This window comes from Macrotis lagotis, chromosome 2 (genome assembly GCF_037893015.1).
Source record: "Macrotis lagotis isolate mMagLag1 chromosome 2, bilby.v1.9.chrom.fasta, whole genome shotgun sequence".
In the NCBI taxonomy this organism is placed as follows: Eukaryota; Metazoa; Chordata; class Mammalia; order Peramelemorphia; family Peramelidae; genus Macrotis; species Macrotis lagotis.
In genome coordinates, this window is record NC_133659.1 from 72,959,182 (window position 1) to 72,972,907 (window position 13,726).

Sequence of the window (13,726 nt, forward strand, 5' to 3'; positions counted from 1 at the left end):
GGTGTTTCTCCTGCCTCCCCTCCCCCTCTTCCAATCAGTCTTTTCTCCCTTTCTCTCACCCCGACTCCCATTTAATTTTTTTTCTTCTAGTAGATAAAAGGCTGAAATTTTAGTCCTCCCCTGTGTAAGCACCTATTTTCTATTCCAAATTGTTTTCAGTTTTCCCCCCTCCTTTGCCAGTATCCCACAGGTGCACAGCTTTTGTTGATTTCTATTATGGAAAAAAATGGTGTAGACTGTAGAGGATAGACTGCTGGGAAAATAGGATTAAGTAATCTCTACACTGATGAGTAAGAGTTTAACAGTCACAAACAGGTGAAACCAGTCTCACGACACCAGTGAAGCAAACACCAGGGTCTATCGATCTTGAGATCTCAGAGAGTCAAACAAACTAATTCTTTGTCAACAGAAATGTATATACCAGATGCAGTCTTCTATAAACAAAAAGAAATTTATACCATTAGTTTACTTTCCCTCAAAAGCAAAAAAAAAGTTGAATTCATTTTCTCTAGGGTTTCATTTTTCTCCATAATTCTTTTCTCCTGTCACTACTATTCTGATACTAGCCAGTGGAATCCCTGAGAAAGAATATAAGGAGTTTCTTCTTTAGAGATCATGAATGCTGTCTCATTCATGGTCTTTCATTTTTTACTGGCCTGACTAATGCATAATTGAGAATTAAGTCCAGGGCAAAGTTCTTTGCATGCAAAAGTCAAGTAATAATCATAGAGCAATTGTAGTATCATACTGGTTCATGGTTCATACATTTTATTTTCGTTTATGGGTCTGAATTGACAAGACTATAAAACCATAAATATTGAGGAAACATTTTAGCCTTGTTAGGGGAGGCTGAGTCAGTGTTGGTGACACTAACCTGGCTTGAAGTTTTTGTTGCTAGGCAATTATTACCAGTGTGTTCTACAATCTGCGCTGATTCAACCCTGCAATTACACATCCTAGCCTCTTTTGAAATAATCATTTCTGTAGTCCCCTCGTGATTTAGGATCTCTAGCTCATGATAAAGATTTTAACCCATTTCCACCCTCTTCTCTAAAATTCTATAGTCCATACTCTAGTATCACCTTTTGGATAGACAAATGTAACATCTCTTTACTGACCCCTCTACCTCCAGTCCATCTCCTCTCCAATCCATCTTACAAGCAGCTGCCAAGATGATATCTCTAAAATACAGTTCTGTACATTTTTTCCTTTACACAAAAAGCTTCAGTAGCTCCCTATTGCTTCTAGGATAAGTGCAAATTTCTTTTGAGGAACATTGAATTCCCTCATAATGTAGTTCCAATCTAGCTTACGAGACCGATTTCAAATTACTCCCACTCATTTGTTCTGCTTCTGTAAGAATAAGAGCTGCTCCCAAATTAAAAATTGATCAAAGGATAAGAACAGTTTTCAAAAGAAGAAATCTAAGCTATCAATGGCCATATATAAAAAAAATGCTTCAAATAATTAATCATTGAAAAAATCCAAATTAAGGCAACTCTGAAGTTCTATCCTATATCCAACAGATTGGCAAAGGAAAAATGAAAAATGTTGGAGGGGCTACAGTAAACCTTATTTAATGGCACATATTTAATGCACAGGTGGTAAATCTATAAGTTAGTCTAGCCATTCTAAAAAACAATTTAGAACTCTTTCCAGAAAGTCATTAACCTGTACCTACCCTTTGACCCAGAAATACTACCACTAAGCCTATATACTAAAGAGTTCAAGGAAAGAATTGGAGATTATATATATATATATATATATATATATATATATATATAATATAGACATGCAAATACATGTGTATATAATGTACATATGTATAATGCAAAGCTGCTCTAATTGAAGCAACAAAAAATTGGAAACCAAGGGAGTGCCCATCAATTGAGGAATTACTGAACAAGTCATAGCATATAATTGTAATGAAATATTAATAATAATAATAACTAGTACTTCAAGGTCAGTAAAGCACTTAACACCTAAGAAATGATAAAAGGGACAGTTTCAGTGAAACCTGGCAAGATTTGTACGATGTGATGCAAAGTTGAAATGGGAAAATCAAGGAGAACAACTTATATAATAGCAATACTATTAAAAAAAACAAGTGAATGTTTTAAGAACTCTGATCAACTCAATGATTAATCAACCATTCCATATAATGCATAGCAATGATGAAGGATGCTCCCCACCTCCTGAGAGAGAGGGGAATGGACTCAGGGTACAGAATGATACAAATATTTTTTGGTTAGGAAATTTATTAGATATGTTAAGTTACCAAGGTTCTATTTTTCTTTTTTCTTTTTCTCAAAGACAGGAGATAAGAAAAAAAGTTTATTTTTGTTTGTTGAAAAAAAATTTAATTTTAAAAGAATATTTTGTATTCAGTGGAACAGGATAGGTGAAAAGTGGGAAAGAGAAACATTTTATATATATTCAGATTATGTGGTCATGTGGAACAATCTAGGAGCCAGAGTGGGGAAGCAGGGTAGTGAGCATTTGGGAGAAAGTCAATGGAAGGTGAAATAGAAATTATATTTTATCAGAGTGTTCTATATGTCAGTAGTACAGAGAGCAGATTTAGACCATGAGATGGACTCAGGGAGATGACATAATAGTGACGGGAAAAATTAGTTTTAGGGTTACTGCTGATAGTTTTCTTTCTGTCCATTGTCCAAAAACGAACAATGAATAATTCTTGATTTCTTAATTGATAGATTTCACCCTTCAGAATGTGGCCTTATGAAAGTTATTGCTGCTCTAGACCTGAATCTGACCGGCCAATAGAGAAGATCTGGTTGCAAAAGGAGAAATAATGGAAACCTTGGGTGCAAGAAGCTACTTTGTTTTATATTTGTGAAGGGGAGAGGAAAGCCAGTCATAGTCTGGCATAGAAGTAGTATTTATCAGTACAAAGAGAAACTTATGATCTAAAATCTTAGAAATAAGATCAGCACAGGAGAGGCAAAAAAATCCTTAATCAAATACTGAAAAGAAACAGATAATTGGGATCAGGAGAGTGGGAACTATGTGAAGATATCCACAGGGATACAAAAGGAATTTACCAACTAATTTATATGTGTTGTGTTTTTTTTAACATGTACAGAATACAGAAGTAAAGGCCTGCTAAAACTTCAAATGAACTAAAATTGATTGGCAGAGATAAGCATTGCAAAATATAGATAAAGTAAAAACAAAAGATAATAATAGAAATATATTTTTTTAAAAAAGTAGTCATACAAGACTAACCTTGTTTCCTTTTTTGGACAAGATTTCTGGACTAGTAGATTAGGGAAGTTCTGTTTATCTAGATTTTAGCAAAGTATTTGATAGTCGCTTATTCGATTGTAGAAAATATTCAGAGATATCCAATAGTGCAGTTAGGTAAACTTGGAAGTGGTTAATGGTCAGATTTAAATAACAGTCATTAATATTTCTTGTATACATCCATTTTCTTTCATCAAAATGAGTCCATCTTCTTTACTTTGCTGTTACTAGGGAGGATGGACTTCTAGGATACCGAGCTGTCTCTTTCTCGTTCCCACAACCAATCAATTGCCAAGTTCTGTTATTTCTTCTAACACCTTCTAACATCTTTCCTATATGCCCCCTTCTCTCTTCTAACATTGTCATCTACTCTGGTCACTATTTCAGTAGTCTGCTGATGGATTTTCCTGCCTCAGATCTCTCACCACCACTCAACCATCAAATTGATCTCTCTAACCTGTCCATGTGACTCCACTGCCACCACTTCTATAATATTCAATCAATTTCAGTAGCTTTCTCTTTCTTCCAGATCAAATATAAAATCCTCTGTTTTTTAAAAATTCCTTGTCACCAACTCTCTTCCTACCTCTTCATTCCTCTTACTCCTTACAGGTATTCTATTGACCAGTGACACTGACTTCCAAAGCCTGAAATACTCTTTCTCCTCATCACTACAGAATCTCCAGAGGAGAGAATGAGGCTGATGACTTTGCAGCCCACGCTCATTTAAATCCAGTTTACTTGCAAATCATGGCATCACCTTCCTCTTCAAGAATGGAGAAACAACAATCTGTGGGTAGTAGTAATTGCCCTACTGGGGACCCAACTGACCATTTCCAGTTGGGCAATATAGCTCCTTCTTCCTCCCTTCCCTCCCTCCCCCTCCCTCCCTCCCTCCCTTCCTTCCTTCCTTCCTTCCTTCCTTTTTTCCTTCCTTCTTTCCTTCCTCCCCTCCTTCCCCTCCCTCTGTCCACATAGGTTATCATATCCTTACTTGCAAGTTGTCTGCCCAAAGGAATATACATTTTGATCATCCAAAGCTGGCAAGATATCCTGGAGTTTACAGCCTAGATTTCTTTTGTGAGGACATGCATTAAACCCGATCACTCTGACTCTCACTCTTATTGATTGACCAATAATGGTTCCCAGTCCAAGCCTCATTTGATCACTATATAAGTTCTGAAGGTTCAGAGTGAGAGTAAATAGCAATCATTTCTCTTTTGGTCAGAAATCCTGAGAATCTTCCTCTCCCAGATTGATTTTTTTTTTATAAAAGAGGTCATTCTTTACCTCTTTTCTTCCTGCCTATCAACTTTGCCTTAGACAAATGAAGACCTTATCTAAAACCAAGACCAATGCATCCAAAGTCATCTTGTCATACTGATCCATATATGAACACTGAACCCAGTTGGCTCCACAGAAGAAAATCAACCTGGTGACTTTGCATAGTCCTCCCCTCACTTAGATTCAGTTGACTTGAAAGTTATGGCATCACCTCCCTGAAGTCATGGTTCTTTTTGAGAATAAAGGACAAATAACATCCTAACTTCCCTGGCTTCCTTCAAGTCTCAGCTAAAATCTGACTTTCTGCAAGAAACCTCTCTGCATCCTCCTTAATGCTAGTGTCTTCCCTCTGTTGATTATCTCCAGGTTACCTTGTATGTGTCTTGTTTTTGTTTTGTCTCCCATCATTAGACCATGAGTTGTTTGAGAACAGAGACTTTCTTTGATCACAATTTTTGGTTCATAGAAGGAAAGTACCCAAGTAGACTTGTTGACTGACTGGTATAATGTCAACTTAGAAGGTCTTTAATAGAATTTCCTTTGAATTGGTTAGGCTCTATTTTTTTTAATGGGTTTGTATAAACATAGTATACAAGGATCATAAATCTAGTTCTGGAAGGGTCTTCAGAAACCATCTATTCCAACTTCTGCATTTTATAGGTAACAAAACTAAGACCAGGGAGATGAAGAGGACTAAAAGCAAACAGAACTGAAAAGAACTGAAAAATCAATCATGATTCTGGAGGACAAATTGTGAAAGACTTTCCTTACTCATGACAGAGATAGAAGTCTACACAGGCACAAGGTTGTAAATATTGTCATACCTGAACACTATATCAGATAGTTTTGCTTATTGCTTTTCTTTGTTATAAGCAGAAATTCAATGTACCTTAGGGGTAGAAGAGAGGATTGCAAAGTGATTTGATATAAATGCAAAAGACATCAATATAATATTTTGAAAATCTAAAAAATGACAGAAAAAAAGGCCCAGATAAAAATGTCCTTCAGGATGTATACAATACAAAGTTAAGAGAGATAGCAAGAGTTGCTAGATGATAGGATTTAACATATTCTTTAGAAGCTAGAACATTGGGATGAATCTGGTTTGAATGAAATTTAATAGGAATAAATGTGAATTCAAAACCTTAACCTCATAACTATAAGATGGAGTGGGAGTGAGGGAGGCTTCCCAAGTAGCTTGGAATTAGGACAACCTAAATTCAAATCCTACCTCAGACACTTGACCAGATGTGTGACACTGGGCAAGAGTTACAGCCTCAGTTTCCTCATATGTAAAATGATGCTGATAATAGCATTGTCTTCACAAAATTGTTGGGTCAAATGAGAAAACATAGATGAAGAGCTTTACAGACTATAAAGTGCTAAAAAATGCCAGGCATTTTTCACTAGCAGATAAGAGATTGCAGTTCATATATTTCAGACTTCAATGGTTTGTTCTGATAGTCAAAAAATGAATTAAGTGACATCATGATACCAGAGAATAGCAGTTGTTACCCTAGAAGAATGCGCATTCTCTATGGAGAAAAATTAGCCAAAAGGTAAAGCAGTCTTAGATTATTTAAAAAGAGATAATTTGTCCAGGACTATGGAAGTGTTGGCATCCAATCAGTTTTCAAATTTCTTTGTTTCTGTTTCTCATATCCATCACCTTTTCTCCATTCTCACAGCCATTTTCCTAGTAAAACCTCTCAACATCTCTTACCTGAACTATTTTTAAAACTTATTCTATTTCATTTCACAGAACAAAACAGCCATTCCACAAAACAAAAAAAGAGATGATCCCACATGAAACTGCAAATTTATCAAGTACAACTTGCTATCCCCTCCAAATATACAAGTTATCATATAAATTCCTTTTTTCTTTCCTCTTTTCCCCACCCTCAACCTAGAGATAACTACCATTATACACACACACACACACACACACACACACACACACAGACACACGCACATATATGGGTAGCTACCCATACACTCAAATATATACACATATGAATGTTTGTATATGGGTAAAATTATTCTATACATACTTCTATTTATCAGTTTTTTTCTCTGGGTGCAGATAACAATTTTCATATGTCTTTTATTTTTAATTTGTGTAGTTATAATAGTAATAATTACTTATTTGGTCGGATGTTCTTAAGACAATATTTGTATTTGATGATTTGATGTTCTCTTAGTTCTTCTGTTCGTGTCACTCATCATTTCATTCAAGTCTTTCCATGCCTTCAATGAGCTCATCATTTCTTATAGCCCAGTAATATTCTGTCACAATCATGTACCACAACTTGTTCAGTAGTTCCCCTGTAATTTCCACTTCTTTGCCACTACAAAGAGAATTGCTATAAACTATAAAGAACCATTCACAGTCAAAGTTGTGATGACTATTTGTGAATTTCTTTTCATCTTATTTTTTTTAGGATTTTTACAAGGCAATGGGATTAAGTGACTTGCCCAAGGCCACACAGCTAGGTAATTATTAAGTGTCTGAGGTCAAATTTGAACTCAGGTCCTCCTGACTCCAGGGCCAGTGCTCTATCCACTGCTCCACCTAGCCTCCCCTATCTTATTTTTACTCACTATTTTTCTTTTGTCTCTTTTCCCCCATCCCTGTTACCTTATCTTCTCCCCCCCATTAACTCACCCCTCCAAGTCCCCCATCCTCTCCCCCCAACCCTCTCAATCCACATACCTATCCAAAAATACTCCTATCCTCTCCTCTCAAGTTCTAAATCCCAATCCACATAGCCCTCCAGAAGTCCCCAACTCTGTTCCCCAATTTTCTCACTTCTCTACATTTTCAAACGACTTCTGCATCTAAAATATTGCTAAAGCTTCCTATTCGGTTGCTTTGCCACAGGGTTCTCTACTCTCTAATCCATCATCCCCACAGAAAATCACGAAGTGATTTTCCTTAAGTTTAGATCTCACTTTGCCATTATCTTGCTCAAAAAAATCTTATAGTTCTTTATTGCTCAAATACAACCCCCTCTATTTGGCAACAAAATCCATTCCCAACCTGGCCTCAACCTACCTTTCTAGCCTTATTATATATTTCTCCCTTCATATAGTCTTCAAACCAGGTTAGCTGTTCCTTACACAGAGCACACTCCATTTCTTTTCACTTGCTGTCTCCCAGGCTTTGAATGCTCTCTTTCCTCACCTCTGCATACCAAATATTCTAGTTTCCTTCAACACTCAGCTTGTCTCTTCCTAAGCCATGTCTTTTCTGATTCACCCTGATGCTAGTACTGTCTCCCCGATGATTATTTATTTATATATATTTTTATATATTTATGTATTCACGTTGTCCTCTCCCAATAGAATGTCAGCTCCTCAATGGAAGGGACTATTTAGCTTTTATATTTCCTCTTCCTAGTACCTAAAAAAAGTGCTTTGCATAGAGTAGGCACATGATAAATATTTGATTATTGGTGATTTTACCCTCTGAACCCCTATGCTCCAACTTTACTAGACCATTTTTCTGAACCTTGAATATAATTTTTGACTCTTACCCTATACTTTTGACAACAGTCTTTCAGTCTTATCTGATTGTCTATTTGAATCAAGTCTTTAACTAGTAGAACCATTATCAGGGCAGATGGCTAGATCCAGACCAGTGCAGCCAGGTGGTGCTTCAGCCTACTCTGTGGTCTTAATCCTTTCTGAGTCAGAAGGATAAGCAGAATTGGAATTTTTAAGAGTTTGAATCCCAGTCCAGAAGACTAAGCAAATGATTTTAGTGTTGAACTATGATGGAAATGGAAGATTTAATGAGCGCAGTTTTGCCACAGGCTCAAAAAAATGCTTAGGAACAGGCCTGAGAAAGAGATTTAATGGACCACATTTCTCTATGACCAAAGGATAATTTCCCAGAAGGAATTCTTCTGCTTTTGGAGATGTATCTCTGAAGCTCAGAGGTCAAGGCAGAATCTGAGAAAGAGTTTAGATAGAAGGACCCTGAACTGCTCAGAGGTCAGGGAATGAATGCATCTTATTATAGAAGCCAGGAAATACTGGCTGCAGCACAGAGGTCCAGGAATAAGGGACAAACAAAAACAATGCTTGTGAGATATCATTTTAAAAACCAGCATCAACAAAATCAAAGAATTTTGTGTCAAACCATTGCTTGCTTTGATGTTACTACTGGCAATGTGGAATGATTGATTTAGTCCTTTTAGAAGTAGAAGAGATTTTTGCATGAAAATAATGTTATAAAAGTATTGCTGTAACTTTTTACTGACTTTGGGAAAATATTACATATTCCAGATGCTGTTTTGTATATAAACAGTGATGTGGAATACATGTAATAGGAGAAAAATCTAGCTACCAACTCAATGAATCCCATGTAAACCAAATTATCAGCTCCTTTTAAAAAAGATCAGATGCCCCAAACTTGCTTATAACCAACTTCCACTTCTATCCCTACCCCATCCTTACCCAGGCTAGCCTAAGATACATAATATCAAAATTTTCTCTTAAATGGAAAAAAACAGGAATCTTATTCCTAATAAGTTCAGCTTTCCTTGGAGGAAATGAAACCCTTTTAATTTTCCATTATTGGTCATAACTTATTCCATTCTCCTTGACCAACAGGACCAGGAAAAGGTGTAGATATTCAATTCTAAGCCTAGTAATGCCTGTATAAAGTATATGTACTAACAGACTAACTCAATGGGCTGCCCAAAGGCTCTATTTTGCTCTATCGTGTGAAATGAACTTTTTTGGAGGGGCAGGTGGGAAGTGTTAATCTACAATCACATTTAGTGAGTTCTCTGAGAGAAAATGTAGAGAGAGAAAAGAGATACCAGAAAAAAAAACTTGGGGAAATACCCATATTTAATAGATGAAAAAATGACTGATGAATGAGCAAAAGAGATTGAGAAGACTGAGAAGTAGTCAGCTAGGTCCAAGGAGAACCAGGAGTGAGCAATAAAACAAAAGTCAAGCAAAAGGAGAGAATCTATCAAAAGGAGGATGGTCAACAGTATCAAACACTGCAAAAAAAGTTTCAGGAAGAAGAGATATTAAGAAGTCATTTTCCTCATGGTAATCTTGGGAGGAAGGGGGTGGGAGAAGGGCAGTGAATAAAGGGGAGACAGTTAGGTGACCAGTGGGTAGAGTCCATGGTTTGGAGGCAGGAAGACATGTTCAAATTCAGTATCAGATACTTCCTATTGAGTGACCCTGGACAAGTCACTTAACCCTATTTGCCTCAGTTTCCTTAATTGTAAAATGAACTAGAAAAGGAAATGACAGTCATTCCAGTATCTTTGTCACGAAAACCCCAAATGGGGTGGTGAAGAGTCAGATACAATTGAAGAGCAAAAAAGTCTTTTTTGATTGTGCCGAACATACTCTAAGGCATGGTAACCAAAGGTCCCATGAGGTAATGTTCATTGTTGCTTTTAGGTACATAATGTTACCAACTCTACCAAATTTTTTATTTACTCCTCTATGTGAACTGTGAGTTTGTCCTTCCCTATATCACAACCTCTATGTGTCTTCTGGCTATATTTATAGTGAGAAATCTTCAGTAATTGAAGCAGCTCATTAGGCAGTAGACAAGATATTACATTAGAGTTCCATAGCTAGTAAAATTTCTAAAGTCTCTTTTTTTTGCTTTGCAAACTGTCTTTATTATAAGCAATTTTAAAAATAGATTTTTTAATATGATGTATGTACAAAGATACTTTGCTACAGAAAATATTTAAAATCAAGGTATATGATCCATTTCCACATAACACTCTAGTTTCATAAAGGAGAGGATTTGTATTCTGGAAAGTTGTGTGACAGAGTTTAAGCCCTGTTAAGTTTTATAAAGTTAGAAAGTCTTAGAGTTGGTTCATGGCAACAGAATTATCTGCTATCTAAGGACCAGCCTAGATAATGATGAGTTTCATTACCAATAGATTGGCCACTAGGGAATTAATTATTGGACTATGGTAGCCGATGAAACAAAGAAAAATAAAAATTTCCTCCATCTTCCTTTGCAGATTCAAATGAATAAAACTATTTTAAGGAGTTATTAGTATTACTTTTTTCAAATTTCTCCATTTTATATGTTGACTTTCCATAAAAGGCCTGGAGGAATAACACAGAACCTGGATCCAGAGAGCCTTAAATGCCAAGTCAATAGGGAGCTTAAAGGTTTTGAACAGTAGGGTGACAGATAGACTTGAGCCTTTAAGAATTATTTTGTCAACTGCGTGAAGAATAGATTAGAAAAGAGAAAGGGGAGTGGCTACAGCATTGGGTTTGGAGTCAGGAAAACCTGAATTCAAATCTGACCTTAATCACTTATTGTCTATGTGACTCTGAGCAAGTCATTTGATCTCACTGTTCCTCAGTTTCCTCAACTGTAAAATGAGCACAATAATAGCACCTACCTCCCAGGGTTGTCGTGAGGAGCAAATGAGATAGAATATGTAAAGCATTTTGCAAATCTTAAAATTACAAATGCGATTATTATTGTTGTCATTTTTGTAAGAATCAAAGGAAATAGTAGGTGCTGATACTGATAAAGCAGTTTAAGGTTTGCTGAGTGATTTACATATATAATCTCATTTAATCCACATAAAAATTCTGTCAAGAGAGCATTGCATGTAGCAATAGCAATATTGTTTTAAAAGCAATTTTGAAAAACTAAGTAATTTTGATCATTTTAAATACTCAAATTATGGACATTGAAGAAAAATGCTATCTGAATCCAGAGAAAGAACTGATAAATAGACATACATAGAGAATGATTTTACATATCTAACTGTATTTGTGTCCAATGGTAGCTATCTTGGGGGGAGAAAAAAAGAAATTTCATGATAACTTTATTATATATCTAAAAGGAATAGTTAGTTAAAATAGAGAGGTAGTTCTGTATCCAGGTTTCTACCTTCAGGCCCTGACTGCTGTAGACAGCTCTGCATCTCTGCCACCTCATCTGTTTATAGCATCAACCTGCCCAGAAATCAATTCATGCTCACCACCCTCAGTACCAGAGCAACTCAGAACTTCCTAGACACCAAATCTTATCCTCTTTTTTCCAAGAGGTTTTTTCTGTTAGATTCTCTCTCCCTCCCCCTTCTAAGATTTCTCTCTCTTTCCCCATGAAATATTTCATCCACCCCAATCCCTGACCCCATATCCAGGTGCCAAACTCCTGGGAATTCCTGATGAAAAAGTCTTTCATCTTTTGCAAAGCACACTAGAAAACCTCCAGCTCACCCATTCCATGTTACATTATTATTATTATTATTATTATTACTATTACTATTACTATTACAGAATCTACTTTCAGGTTTCTTCTCATTACCTCCATTCTTATTTTTTATTTTCCTAAACCTTGTGATCATACATGATTAATAATCCACCACCTTATGTTAGTGATAGAAAGACCCATAGAAATCACACAGTCCAGATTATTCACTTGTCTCATTTTACAGACAGGGTAAATTATTCCTGATTCCATTCATTTTGAGGAACTAATTTCAAGACAATGAAAGTCACAGTCGATAAGAGTGCTGACTCCAGAATCAAGAGGACTGTATGACCCTGGGCAGGTCATTTAACCCTGTTTGCCTCTGTTTCCATATCTGTAAAATAAATTAGAGAAGGAAATAACAAACCACTCTTGAATCTTTGCCAAGAAAACCCTAGAAAGGGTCACAGGGAGTTAGAAACAACCGAAATAGCTCAACCACACAACAAAATGTGTGTAAAGTAACCTGGAATTTACTGTAGCAGTCACTGATACACACACATTCCTATACCTATCATATTCATACACATAGAGCCTTTATTCTAGAATGCATTAACCTGTAATATAGCTGAACTATGAGAGGATTTCAATAGGTATTCTAGGACCTTTCCTCTAGGTGAGGTATAAGTCATTGTAATAAACTCTAGCCCACATTCCCAAGTCCTAAAAGAACTCATAGTGGATCAATAAGAATTAGTCACAGGAGTTAAGATTTTTAATGTAAAAGGCACAACCTTCCCTTCTCTTCATATTTTTGGTTGGCTTTCATAGCAGCCTGTTTGTGGGAGAATAGAGTATTTCCCTGAAGCAGATGGCTCTGTTCTCTTTGTCTAATGATATGGGATCCAGTGAATGGAAGCCAGGAATGGGGTGGCAATAGTATATGCAGGCAAAGTTCACCAAATCATCAGGCCCTTTAGAAGTTCTGCAAGTCTAGTGATTTTTGAAAATCACAGTATTTTTAAGTCTGAATCATATATAAGTCTGAATCCAAATATTATCATATTCAATTTACTGATGTGAAAAATAAAGTCATTAAATACCTACATTTTGTAAGGTGCTTGAAATTACACACATAAATAATACATATATGATATACATACACTACAAAATATAGATATATATTTTAATGTACCCATATTATATATGCTATATTTACTATGCACTATACGTACAATATAGTATGTATATACTACATGTAGACTACAGTATATATACAAATGCTATATACCATATATGTGAAGGTATATATAAGTGTGTGTGTTTACCTCCTTTCCCCATCTTTTTCTTTCTTTTTTTTTTAGGTATTTTTTTTTTTGCAAGGCAATGGGGTTAAGTGGCTTGTCCAAGGCCACACAGCTAGGTAATTATTAAGGTCTGAGGCCGGATTTGAAGCCAGGTACTCCTGACTCCAAGGCCGGTGCTTTATCCACTGCACCACCTAGCCGCTCCTCCCCATCTTTTTCTTAACCCTGATTTCTTCACATCCAAAACCATCTTCAGTCATACTGATCCATATCTGGCCATGGGATCCAGATGGCTCTAGAGGAGAAAATGAAGTTGGTGATTTAGCACAGTCCCACCTCACTCAAATCTGATTCATGTCCCTGATGCCATGGTCTTCTTTGAGAATGAAGGACAAACATCATCAACACCTCCCTTTTTTGCAGAGAATATCTAGTACAATGTTGCATATATGTTAAACCCTCAATGTGTTGAATGAAAGAAGGGACAATCTGAGGCTGTTACCTAATTCAACCAGATACTCATTCCATTAAACTAAGGTATTTTCCCTCTCATCTGAACTCTTCCTATTTCTTTAAACTTTATTGCCTTATCATTGTATTGTCAATGATCTGGACTATGATAGGGTGGTTGAGCCCCATTAGCTGACTTTTT